The 11,856-nt window shown below is 48.8% G+C and overlaps 1 pseudogene; it reads right to left on the reverse strand.

The window, feature by feature from the left end:
- Nucleotides 1–2,827: 2,827 nt before the first annotated feature.
- Nucleotides 2,828–2,949, reverse strand: LOC115071185 (annotated as a pseudogene).
- Nucleotides 2,950–11,856: the final 8,907 nt, after the last annotated feature.

Genomic DNA, 11,856 nt, shown 5'->3' on the forward strand with positions numbered 1-11,856 from the left:
GCTGTGTGTTCGATGTAGATCTTTTAAACATTTTTTAGTATTTTGTTTGTAGTCTCAAAGGGGACTCTGGAGTTGTTCTTTAGAGCAATGTTGAAACAGACTTCGGGATTCTGGAAACAGAATACATCTGCACTGTGATGGACAGGGACGGTGGGGTCAGGGGAAGGCTGCGGGGTCTACAGTGTGCCACAAACGTCCTGTGACAGAGGGCTGCTGTTCACGGCGGCATTGATGGGAGGTGGTGGGACTTTAGAACCAAGAAAGAAGGCTTTGGGTCACTTGGGGCTATCCCAGTTTGGGATTTGGTGCCCCTCCATTGAACTCAGGGCTAGACAAATACTCCACCACTGAGCTACAACTGCAGACCCCTCTCTCTTTTGCTAGGGACCATTCAGCACCCTTACCATAGACCTAAAGCAATGGGCCTGTTCAATCAGGGACTACTCCACAATGTAAGCCCAAATAGACCTTTTGTGTTAATTCTGTCAATCATTTATCATAGCAACAGACATTTATTTTATTCCTGTGTTGAAAACATCCCAAGTCATCTCTAATAGCTGCTGGTGCCAGCTGGCCAAGACGGACAGTACCTGAAAGGGGGAGTGAGGATTGAAAGAAAAAACAAGAGACAGAAAAGATACTTGGGAGGACTGTCAGTAGAGACTGCAGCCTCAGTTTATTTCAGCTCTGCCTTTTTATACAGAAGAACTCAATTAGTTTCAACAGCTGTTTTTCCCACCTGTATCTGAGGGTCAAGGAGCGGTCAAATACTTGTTGTGAGCTCCACCATATAAACACATTTCTCCTGACTTGGCAGATTAGGTACTGGTGTGCAAAACACAAACTCAGTAAACAAGCCTGCCACAGCTTATGTACATAATGGTTTAATAGCTCCCAACAAATAGCTATGTTAGTTAACTGCCAACAATACTACCATATTGTGCTGTAGAATATTAGCAGTTATTCTGTCTACCAGCTGAATTTCTCAATATTGACCAAAGGGCTCCCAGATAGTAACCCAGCATAGAACTGGGAAAATGAACAGCAGACCCCAATCTTATCCAAAGGAATGCTGACAACTGATTACTGCTAGATGAGGAACAGCTGACCCTCCTAAAACAAAGACCTCTAGATAGGCTGCCTAGATCCACCAGTAGTGGGGAATGGCTGGGGTGCCGACAACAGTAGCAAGGATGATCGAGTATAAGGGCTCTAGTGGGCGGGGGTATGAGAGGGTGCCACCTGGAAGTGAGTGTGTAGATGAATAAGATGGTTTGAGATGTTGTGTGAAATACACACAGACAAAATCAACAAATTAAAAAAATGAATTATTATATTTGAGGAGGAAGCATGGAAATTTATGTCACGTTAATTAGTAGAGGTGACAAACATTACCACTGAAATCTACCTGATGACTTTATAGACACACAGGCGCCAGGGATCCAAGTGCAACCAATTATGACTAGTAATAGACACATACAGATTAGAGATGCACGCGCCAGGAACAACTTTAACAATGTGTACAAATCTGTACTAATGACTTTTACCTCACCTGGCAACCAAAAGTTGTTTAAACAAGCTCACTGACCCATGAACTCCCCTGGGATCTGGGCACGCAACCTTAATCCCTCAGGACCCCAACTTGCCGTTCACCCAAGACAGAGAATGGACGTGAGTATGGTGTTTGACGGACCTTGACTAAAATGGAAAGGTCTGTAATTGTGTGTGTGATGTGCTAGGCCTGGGGATCAAAGGGCAAGATTTTCTCCATCATATAAGGGTGGATCCTAGCCTCTACTTCCCCAATTCATGCTGGAGATACTGTTTCAATGAAAGAATGGGGGAGCCTGGCTTGGGAGCAGTTCTAAGAGATGTCTGAAGGAATGGGTTCTCAGAGTTTGGGTCACTCTTGGCCTTAAAATGAATGCTAAGAATCAGACTGCTTCTTTATTGAGGCATCACTGTGATGGGGCTCAGAAACGTGGCACCCACCTCACACCGGCTTAGTCTTCCTTTGTCTACCTCATCCCTTCATAGCCAGTTTTATTCAAGATTACTCACACTCCAGGCTCCGAACTTCTTCACTGCAGGTTGGTCACAAGGCCTTCAACTGCCATCCACCTCCACGACACAGTCAACAGCTGCATCTTTAGAGCTGCCACAAACACTCCTGAGGTCGACTCTCAAACGTTCAAGACACATTTCACCCCCCACTGTGCGGTAGGTGCTGTGCCCACAGTGGGAACCATTCAAATACACAGAGGGATCCGTGCCACTGAGCAGTTTAGCAGCTCGCCAGTGTGGGAATCTGAAGGGCCCATGGGAAACCTTTCTGCTCTCGCATCCTTTACCTTGAACAGACATTGATTTCCTAGTTATGCTTGAAGGACTCTTCTCTTGGACATTACTTTTCTTTATTTTTCAGTATTTTTATTGATTAAGAATTTCGTACAATGTATTTTGATCACTTTCAGACCCCCCCATGCCCCACCCCCACTTTACCACACCCCCAACTTCATGCTTTCTATTATTATTTTTCTTTTCTTTTTTATTTTTATTCATTTATTATTGTTCTCACTTTCACAGTCTTTATTAATCCACCTATAGGCATGTGCCTCACACATTAGCCGGGTTTTGGCTTCCAGAGCTGTCTTGTCTGCTCCTTCTTGGACCTTTGTAAACTTTAGGTGAATAGTCACAGACTGGGCCACTTTACTGGGTACATAGCTCTAAAAACACAAAAGACAAGCAATTGCTACAACCAACTGCCCAGAGCTCCACATTCCTTTCCAGTTCTCAGATTATCCCATTTCCAAAGACAGTGCAGCCATGTTTGAATCCAGCCCACGTGCTGACACCAGAGGGCTGGCTGTGAGGCCAGCCTCAGCACGCTCTCCCTCTATGACCACCAAGACCAGAGTTGAGATCCGATGGGAAAGGAGAAAGGGAACCGGACAGTCTTTTCTTTTATTAAAGGCCCTGTCCAATGTAATCTGTATTTCCCAAATATCCTGGGTGTGGCCCCATCCCTTGGAGTCTGGTCAACCTACCAGGTGACATACCAGTAAGGAAAACTGACCCTCCCTCCCTTTCCCAGCACCTGTCAAGTGCTCAGCCAGGGCTGGGGCTTCTCACCCTCCTCCCCACTCCATGCTGATCCTATGAATACTGTCACAAGGGCTGTGGGTTCATATGTGTAGCTCCCCTGGGGTGTCCAGACAATACAGTTTCCTTGTATTCACCTATTGCCTCTGCATCTTTTTCAGACAGGGTCTCCCTGTAGCCCCAGCTGGTCTGGAACTTGCTATGTAGACCAGGCTGGCTTCAATTTCACAGAGATCCACCTGCCTCTATCTCCTGAGTGCTGGGGTTAGTGGATGCATGCCCAGCTCATCTGTAGCTCTTAAATCTTTCTGCCCCCTCTTCCACAGTGATCCTTGGGAGGATAGGGTGATGTGTAGGCATCTCCTGAGCGCTGAAGTCTAGTCCCTGCATCTCTTTCCTTCAGAGGCCAATGCCTGGCACTTGCTCTGTCAACTACCGCCCACTTGTCTCAGTGTTCTTCATTCCTTTCTTTTTGCTGCTACCACTTTTATTAAGGGCAAATATGTGCCAGAAAATGTTTCAACAAAACCCGCAGTTCAGTGCAAGGTGCAGGTAGCTTGACCAGGATCCTCACTTCTTCCTGAGAAGGAGACCCGGAGCTGAGGACGTTCCCTACACAATGTCACGAGGAAGACGTTTCCTGCATAGGGACTTCTGCAAACGCTCAGATGCCGGGATGGGATGAGCTCAGAGAGCCGATGGGGGCAGGGGTGGAAGTGGGCTGGGCCTGTCATCCATGAGATTTTTTTTGACTTTCAAGTGAGCTGGGAGTCACGTGATCTGGGCGAGCCACTGTGGACCCCGAGAGGACTACTCTGACTGCCCTGCCGGGAAGCGAGGACGGTGTCTCGCCCAGGTGATGGGCATCACGGAGGCCGACAGGACACTGTGGAAGTTCATGGAACTTGCCAGGATGCAGCCAGTACCGGCCTGTTCGTCATCCCTTGAAAGACTCCACCCTCTCCCATGTACCAAGGATCTCCTCCCTTGGGCAAGCCCATCCCAGCCCAGGCATCCTCTCCTCCCTCCTCCCCGCGCTTCCACCAGGTTTCTTTACCATCGAGCACAGCCTGTCTTGTCCCCAGCTCGTCCCACCACCTGCCCAGTTGCTAAGATGGACACTGGGAGCTGCGTCTTGGAGGCTTCCTCTGCTTCTCTCCCACCACCTCCAGCTGCCCACCTCACAGTCGTCCACTTGGCTCTGCCTCCCCTACACCCCAGTGTCTGCCTCCCGGCTGGACTCACGGACCCTGTGCCCTTCACCCAGTTCCTTTCATAAACTGCGAGCAGAGAGAGCTTTTAAGCGATACAGTGCTCACCAGACGATGCCCCTGGTTGGAATCCTCCAGTGTCTTCCCACTGCTCATGAAGATGAAGGCCTGAGGCATCCGTCCCATCCCCGGCCGGTCTCTGCTCCAGAAGTGTCAGCGGCCTTCAGTCCTTCCTACTTCAGGGCTTTGCACATAGCACTCCTTCTGCCTAGACAGGCGTTCCCACGCGCTCCCTCCGCACACTCCGGTTTTCAGATCATGTTGCTTTCCCAGGAAACACCCCCAACCCCAGGTGTGTCAAAGTTAAAAACACGTGGGATGGTTCCACCGCTTGTCATCGCAGTTGGAGCTCATTATTTACAGTCTCGTCCAGTCTCGTCCACCTCGCCGGCTTCGTGCCCTGTCTGTTTTCCCACCTGGTAGCTCCACGTTTGAGGGCAGTCTGGGCACAAAGGATGGGATTAACTAGTGGCACCTTCCTTCGACCCAAACAAGCCTGATCATGCCCACTCAAACCACCACAGTAGGTTACAAATATGACAGTTTTATCTCCCATCTGGGCCCAGGATGGCTGTGTGTTGTGTGGGACCCACGGACCTGCTCAGGTGTAGCCCACACTGACCCATGATTCACAGGAAGGGCAGTCATTTGTGTTTTCACAAACACTTTATTCTTATGTTTCCAGACTCAATAATAGCTAATGGGGGTGGGGTGGGGAAGGTGAGGGGGGTGTGGGGGTGTGTCACAAACATCCAAACTAAATTCTTAGAACAGTTAAGAGAGCAGGCAACAGATGATCAGTGGTTTACAGGCATCTGTAAGCTTCGGCACGTTCTGTCTCCTGTGATTGCTAAGTGCCAGAGATAAGCCGGACTGCAGTCTGCTTCTTTTCAGGAAACAGCAGCCCACTCCTGTTCGGGAACTTCTCTTCGGTCCCATTTTCCTATTATTTAAATCAGAATTTCCAGAGGATTCCTCAGGCTGTTAGTTCCACAGGAGGTTAATAGCGTGTCTCTGAAATTGGGTTCTCCAGTACACTACATGTGTGGACTCTCAGAGGGGCTTGGCCGCTGCTCACCAGGTTCCTGGAGACTCTACCACGGGGTTGCTCTGTTCACACTGCTGAGCTTGTGGCTCTGCCAGGCAAATGGACATGCGGTTCTCCCGGGACACTGCATGTTCATTGGCTTCTCAGACACTTAAAACACACAGATTATAGTTCCTTTGGGGTTATTTCTTCAGAACAGTAAGCTCACCAATTACAAGTGCATTTTCCCATTATTTACTCTCTCTCACAGCTCCTCTTCTGAGTGGAAAGACTGCTGCACTGACAGCCGGTCTCCACCCCACACCCACGTGAACCCCTTCTTCCTTTCCATTTTTGCCGGTCATTTGAGTCCCCACGCTTCCCCAAACACTGACCTTTTCCAGTTCATGATCAGCCCTGTCTCCTCACACTCTCATTCTCTGTAGAAGGAGCTTTGCAGAAGTTCCACCCCTTCATCCATTCTGTTGTCAAACGGTGTGTAGCTGTTTGGGGCTGGGATTTGTGGCACTATCCCAGGGAACTGATTAGGGACTGAATGAGTTTACTCATCCCTTGGAGTTGAGAAGATCTGCTACATAGTGCATGGCTAGGCACGCTGATCTTTTAGGGAGAGCAGTGTGTGTAAATCAGAGCACTGTTACAATGTTCACATGTTGGTCACACGAAAAATGATAAAAGCAGTTTTCACTATAACAGGGATCCAGATAATTTGCATTTATATAGCACGTTACTGGCACAACAATGTCACCCCTTTGAGTAGCTTCATTTAAAATGGTTTTACTTTAATTAAATCTTACAAAGCGGCTATAAAATGACTGTAAAACAATTTGCAAGTATGTGTGTTATCCATAAATGGTAAATAACAGTCAAACCGTAAACACAACCCAGTAGAATCTATCTGACATTTTAGGGTAATATTTAAATTGTTCAGTCAACTCTTTCACCCTTTAATTTTTTTCTTCCAATATATTTCTTTTGTTCTAACTCCCATTGTATTAAATAATTTCTGAGGCTAACCAAGGACCAATCAACATGCATTACTAACGCATGTGCATTCACACGCTAACACACGTTTCAGATCTGTATGGTGCTTTGAATGTTAGCTGATAAATTTGCATGTCATAGACATCTGACCATTTCACTCCATCCTTCACTAATGGGATTTCTGCTTTTTTTTTGCAAGCCACTGCGAGTGTTGCCTTAGAAACCAAGAGTGAACCAGTCATGATCCCAGAGCCAGCTTAGAGCACCATAGAGTGGGCCCTGTGTATGTCCACAACACTTTTCTTCTCCCTGCCTCTGCTCAGTCAGGTGGCTGCTCTGCGGATGCCTCATGGGGCCTTGGCTTTGCTTCGAAACCACTGTCTGGCTCTTCCAGGCCTGGCAGGACTGGTTGACCGCCCTGCTGTCCCGGTGGAGGTCTTGCAATTCAGAGAAGCAGTGGCTTATCCAAAGTAAATTGGAGAGAGATGGGGCACAGACTCTGAACTCAGATTTCTGGACTCAATGGAGGGAGGATTTCTTATAAACACTGAATACAGTTCAAGCCTAATTTCCATTGTTTCCTGTGGTTCACGATTGAAAAAACTAACCCTAAAGACATACCCCTCCCCCACTGCTCCTTGAGTGAATACACTAGCAATGAATGAATGACTGGATAGATGAATGAATGAATGGACAGCTTCCTGCTAATGTTCCCCGCCAACTTCTCTGACTTTCCAAAAGGAAGCCTGGGACGTCTGCCGTCACTCAGCCCCTTAGTTTCCTCTTCTGCATGTTTCCGGCCTACCCGGCCTCGTTCTCCTTCTCTGTTAAACCCCACCCCCGCCAACTTCTCTGACTTTCCAAAAGGGCTGAGTGACGGCAGACGTCCCAGGCTTCCTTCTCTGCATGTTTCCGGCCTACCCGGCCTCGTTCTCCTTCTCTGTTAAACCCCAGAGGCCAGAGCCTCTCTGCTCCTCAGCTTCTCCTGAGACACTTCATTGAGAAAACATGAGGGATGTGGTGTGGCGGCCTTTACACCCTCAGTCCTCACCTTCTACTCGGCCTCTGGGCTGAGGTGCAGGGCCCACTTTAGATCTGTGCTCTTATCAGGCCTGTGATACAAAGTGGATAAATATTGGGAGGCTTAACATGAACTCTGAAATCCTGGAAGAAAGAGATGCTGCGTCCAGAGGCCATGGAGAAAAGGGGTCACGTCAGCCTCCCTAGGGCCTCCCATGTGGGGGTCACAGCCGTGGGCTCCGTGGTCCCCGAGTCATTTTGGTCCATTGCCTGTGGACTTTGTACTGTGACAGTCTACTTGTGTGTTTGTGTCTCTGTAGCTGGCCTGGGCTTTCCTACAGGTGAGGACTCACCTGGCACTGTTCACGGCATAGCAATGTGTGCAGGCTCAAGTCCGTTTACTTCTGACTTGTCTACATCTCAGCTCCCAAATCTAAGATGAAGATGCTATACTAAAATGATGCACTGGGGACTTCTCAAGAGGCAGTATGTTCTGGTTGGTGCAAGGATGCTCCCCTGGAAAGGACCACATCTGGACTGAGATTCCATTTCCTCTTCCTGCATTTCCCTTCTCTGTGCATTCTGTAACACAGAGCTTTTCTAGGTGTGCATGTGAATCTTCATCTTTCAATAACAGTTTATTTGCCTGTTGCTCTCTGCCAGCCCAAGAGTTTTCCTGCCTTTTGATTTTTTAACTGGCTGAGAAAATGAACCCAACTCCTAGATGGTGACCATCTTCAGTCTCCTGGAGTGTGAAGCAGGAGCTGGTTATGTTACATCTACAGGTGGGAAGGAGAGGGAGATAGAGAGAGAGATAGAGAGAGAGAGAGAGGAGGGGGAGAGATGAGAGAGAGAGGAGGGGGAGAGAGAGAGGAAGGGGGTAGAGAGAGAGAGAGGAAGGCTGGTGCTCAGCTTGCTTTCCCCATGGAATGGTCCACCCATGTTTTGGGTGGGTCTTCCCATCTATTACCTAGCTAGAAACTCCCCCACAGACATCCCTAGAAGTTTGTCTCCTCAGAGATTCTAGATCCTGTCAAGTTGACAATAAGCATCAACCACCACACTCCCTTAAGTTATTTCTGGCAGATGTTCCTTGTGGTTATGAACAAAGTACCATTCCACGTAGAAGGCTCACTTTTATCATTTTAAAGATCAGGAAATTAGAGGGACATTAGAGCCAGAGAACTGGTTCATGGTGGAGGAAAGATTTAGAACCAGGTCCATCAGATGCAAATTACATACTTAATTTTCCATTTTTGCTATTTTAAAGAGGATGGAACTGAGCGATCTTATGATCTTTTGTTAAAAATGCAGAAATTCTTATCACGCCATCCTCTGAAGGGGTCACTCAAATTGCCAACAGGGGCATGGTAAGAACAGGAGGTGGAAACTGGCTGGGCAGTTAGGGCAAAAGGACCCCAAAGAAATGCAGCCAGTTTCTGGGCTAAATGTCAAAATGTCCTTGGGCCTCTTAGCAACATACTCTGTTCCAAAGGCCAAAAATGTCAAAAGTATTTGGGAGCTCTTATCTAATCCTTAAAAGATTTTAGGGTTACCTCTTCAGAGGGGGGAATGTTGGAGGGGAGGGATTGGGCATGGATTTTATCAAAACATCTTGTATGCCTGTATGAAAATCTCAATAAAATTTTTGTAAAAATTTTTAAAAAATGCAAAAATTCAGGGTTGGGTAAGGGGTCCCACAATGCTGAGAGGCAGGAGGAGTAAGTTCTATGGTAGAGTAGGTGATGACAGTGGACACAAATCACTGTGTTTCATAAGGAATCAGAGAAGGATTCCAACCACTATAACCAATAAACAATAAATGCTTAAGGAGGTAAAGCACAAATTACCCCGATTTAGTCTTACACATCATACACATGTAGCAACTTATAAGAACCCATAAATATGCACAATTATTACATATAAATTTTAAAAATAGCTGGGGAGTTTCAGACCCTCCAGGTTTCAGTTCATTTCCACCACGTAGGTGGTGGCAGAGTCAACGTGGCTCTAGACCCACTCACAGGAGAGCCCTCTCAGAGCACCAGGAAGCCTGGCTTCGTGGTCGGGGGTGGATCTGAAGCGCTCACCTGTGCTGATGGCACCTGCACTCGCCCTGGCGGGTGTGACCTTCTCTTCTGACACCTTTCACAATGTCTCCAACCTCAGTCAGCTGGTCTGCACTGCCAGAGGTGAAAGCTTCCAGCTCCTCTTCTAGGCCATCCCCTTAGTCCACACATTCGCTACGAAGAGCACAGGGCTGAGCCAGGCCTCTGCGGGATGGCCCTCACCTCCCACCTCCCACCTCCTCATCTCCCACCTCCTCATCTCCCACCTCCTCACCTCCCCTCCTCACCTCCCACCTCCTCACCTCCCACATCTTCACCTCCCACCCCCTCACCTCCTCACCTCCCCACCTCCTCACCTCCCACCTCCTCACCTTCTCACCTCCCACCTCCTCACCTCCTCACCTCCCACCTCCCACCTCCCACCTCTCACCTCCCACCTCCTTAGCCATCAGGTTCCCTAGTCAGAGGATAGCGATGGAAGAGTGATGTTAGGGCCTCTTTCCCCTGGTCCTGGGATGCTCATTGATCTTGAGGAACAGATGCTGTTTCTCTTCTCTGAGGTTAGCCTTTCCTCTCCCCAAAGCTGGGATTCTTCTGAATGAGCCTCATTTTATACCCCCCTCATTCATTACTCTGAAAATTCCTTTGCAGTCATCTGCTTTCCCAACCCTGATCCTCGGGACTTGATCCTTAGGGGAAGAGGATGCTGGACAGGAACAGAGCAGGAGGAGGCAGAGGCATTGCCAGCCTGGAAGGATTCAGACTTACATGCTGTCCTGTTCAGCCCTGGCTGTAACCCGTTGCCCTACTCAAGGAGAAGATCAATGTTAGTGTTCTCCACGTCAGCCATGTGACGGTAGCAAGGTCGCTCGCTGTCACTGGGCATTTCCTTTGCATCTGTGGGAACACAGCCTGGAGAGCTATGAGAAATCTGAGGTGAGGCTGCGGAAGTGAGGCACGTCCTGTGTCTGAGGGCTAGCATGTCGGGGTATGGCCTCCTATCTGGTGGCCTAGCTGCAGAGTACAGAAAGCGGGTCATGCTCCACAGGTCTGGGATGCTGCTGGGTCTGATGTGGCAGACCTGTCTGTTCCCCAGTGCACTTACCTCCTCTCTCATGGTCAAGGCTCCTTCAGGTGTGCCTGGGTCCTGGATAAACTCAAGCTACAAAGGATTACCACTGGTATCCCCTTGGAGAAGTTTGAGACCAGTAACTGCTGTATGACTATCCCTGATGCCCCAGGCTGTGGAGACATCCTCAAAAATCCTAGCAGGGACATTTCCTAGGCTGGGAAATCTATGTCCTCGGTGACCTTATCGCAGGGGTAGCTCAGGCTTCATTACAAGGCTTGGGGGTTGAAGCATGTGTTGTAAGCCTGGGAAGGCCCTCGCTTCTGCCAGTCACCCATCCTGAAATAATCAGAGAGGACATTCTCCTCACACTAATGAAGCCCTCTGCCCTTTGGTTTTCTGATATTGAGGCAAGGAGACAGCTTGGGGACCAGGAGGCAGGAGCTCAGGCTCTTTTATGGCCCAAATGAGAGTTTAGCAGAGGAACAGGGTCCTGTGAACAGCATCTAAGAGGTCTGTGAATTCCCTTTGAGGGTCTGAGCAGTGCTCCTATGGTTTACAGCTTTATAAGGGACTCTGGAGAGTCCAAGGCTGGAGAGAGCTGAGCGTGAACTGCGTGTACAAGGACAGCGTTAATAGGGTGGAGTCTGGTTTGCCATGGGTCAAATCCTTACTCACTGAACTAAGATAAAGTACAGAAGCACCTTGCATTTCAGTCTGTTGTGTGACTTTTCCTGGGGAGCCTAGTTCACCCAAGATAAGAGAGGGAAGCAGTGGACCAAAGAAACAATTCCAACCAAGACCAGCTGATCTCACTGAGTTACTCACAGGAGCATGGTGACACCTCACGAAAGCTGCATCACTGATGGCTCCTGCACAGCTCCTACCACTGGAGTCTCCTCCTCCCCAGCTGCTGGCTATTCACCACCTATATAACCTCAGAGAAGTGAATCTCCCCTTGCCAGCTCAGTGGAGCCAGATCTCCTGAGGATCTCAGGCAGGTGATCCCGGCTGCTCTGGTTTAAGATCACAGTGGTCTTACCAGCTCCTTTCCATTATGCAGATTACACACCTCATGGTCCACCTGGTGCTTTATACCCATTCTGCTGGTGGTCTTTTCTTCTTGACCCCAGAACCAAAGCTCCTCCCAGGACGGCACTTTTTGCTGGGTGACCCTCTGACTTCTCTTCTCTAAGGACAGCATAAGTGCGGTCACCGCCAGCAGCGGCCGCTCCTCCATTCTCATGGGTGCCGCTCCTTCGTTCTCACAGGCGTCGAGGCTGCTCCTCC

This window comes from Nannospalax galili, unplaced genomic scaffold (assembly GCF_000622305.1).
Source record: "Nannospalax galili isolate Female #2095 unplaced genomic scaffold, S.galili_v1.0 scaffold418, whole genome shotgun sequence".
Classification (NCBI taxonomy): domain Eukaryota; kingdom Metazoa; phylum Chordata; class Mammalia; order Rodentia; family Spalacidae; genus Nannospalax; species Nannospalax galili.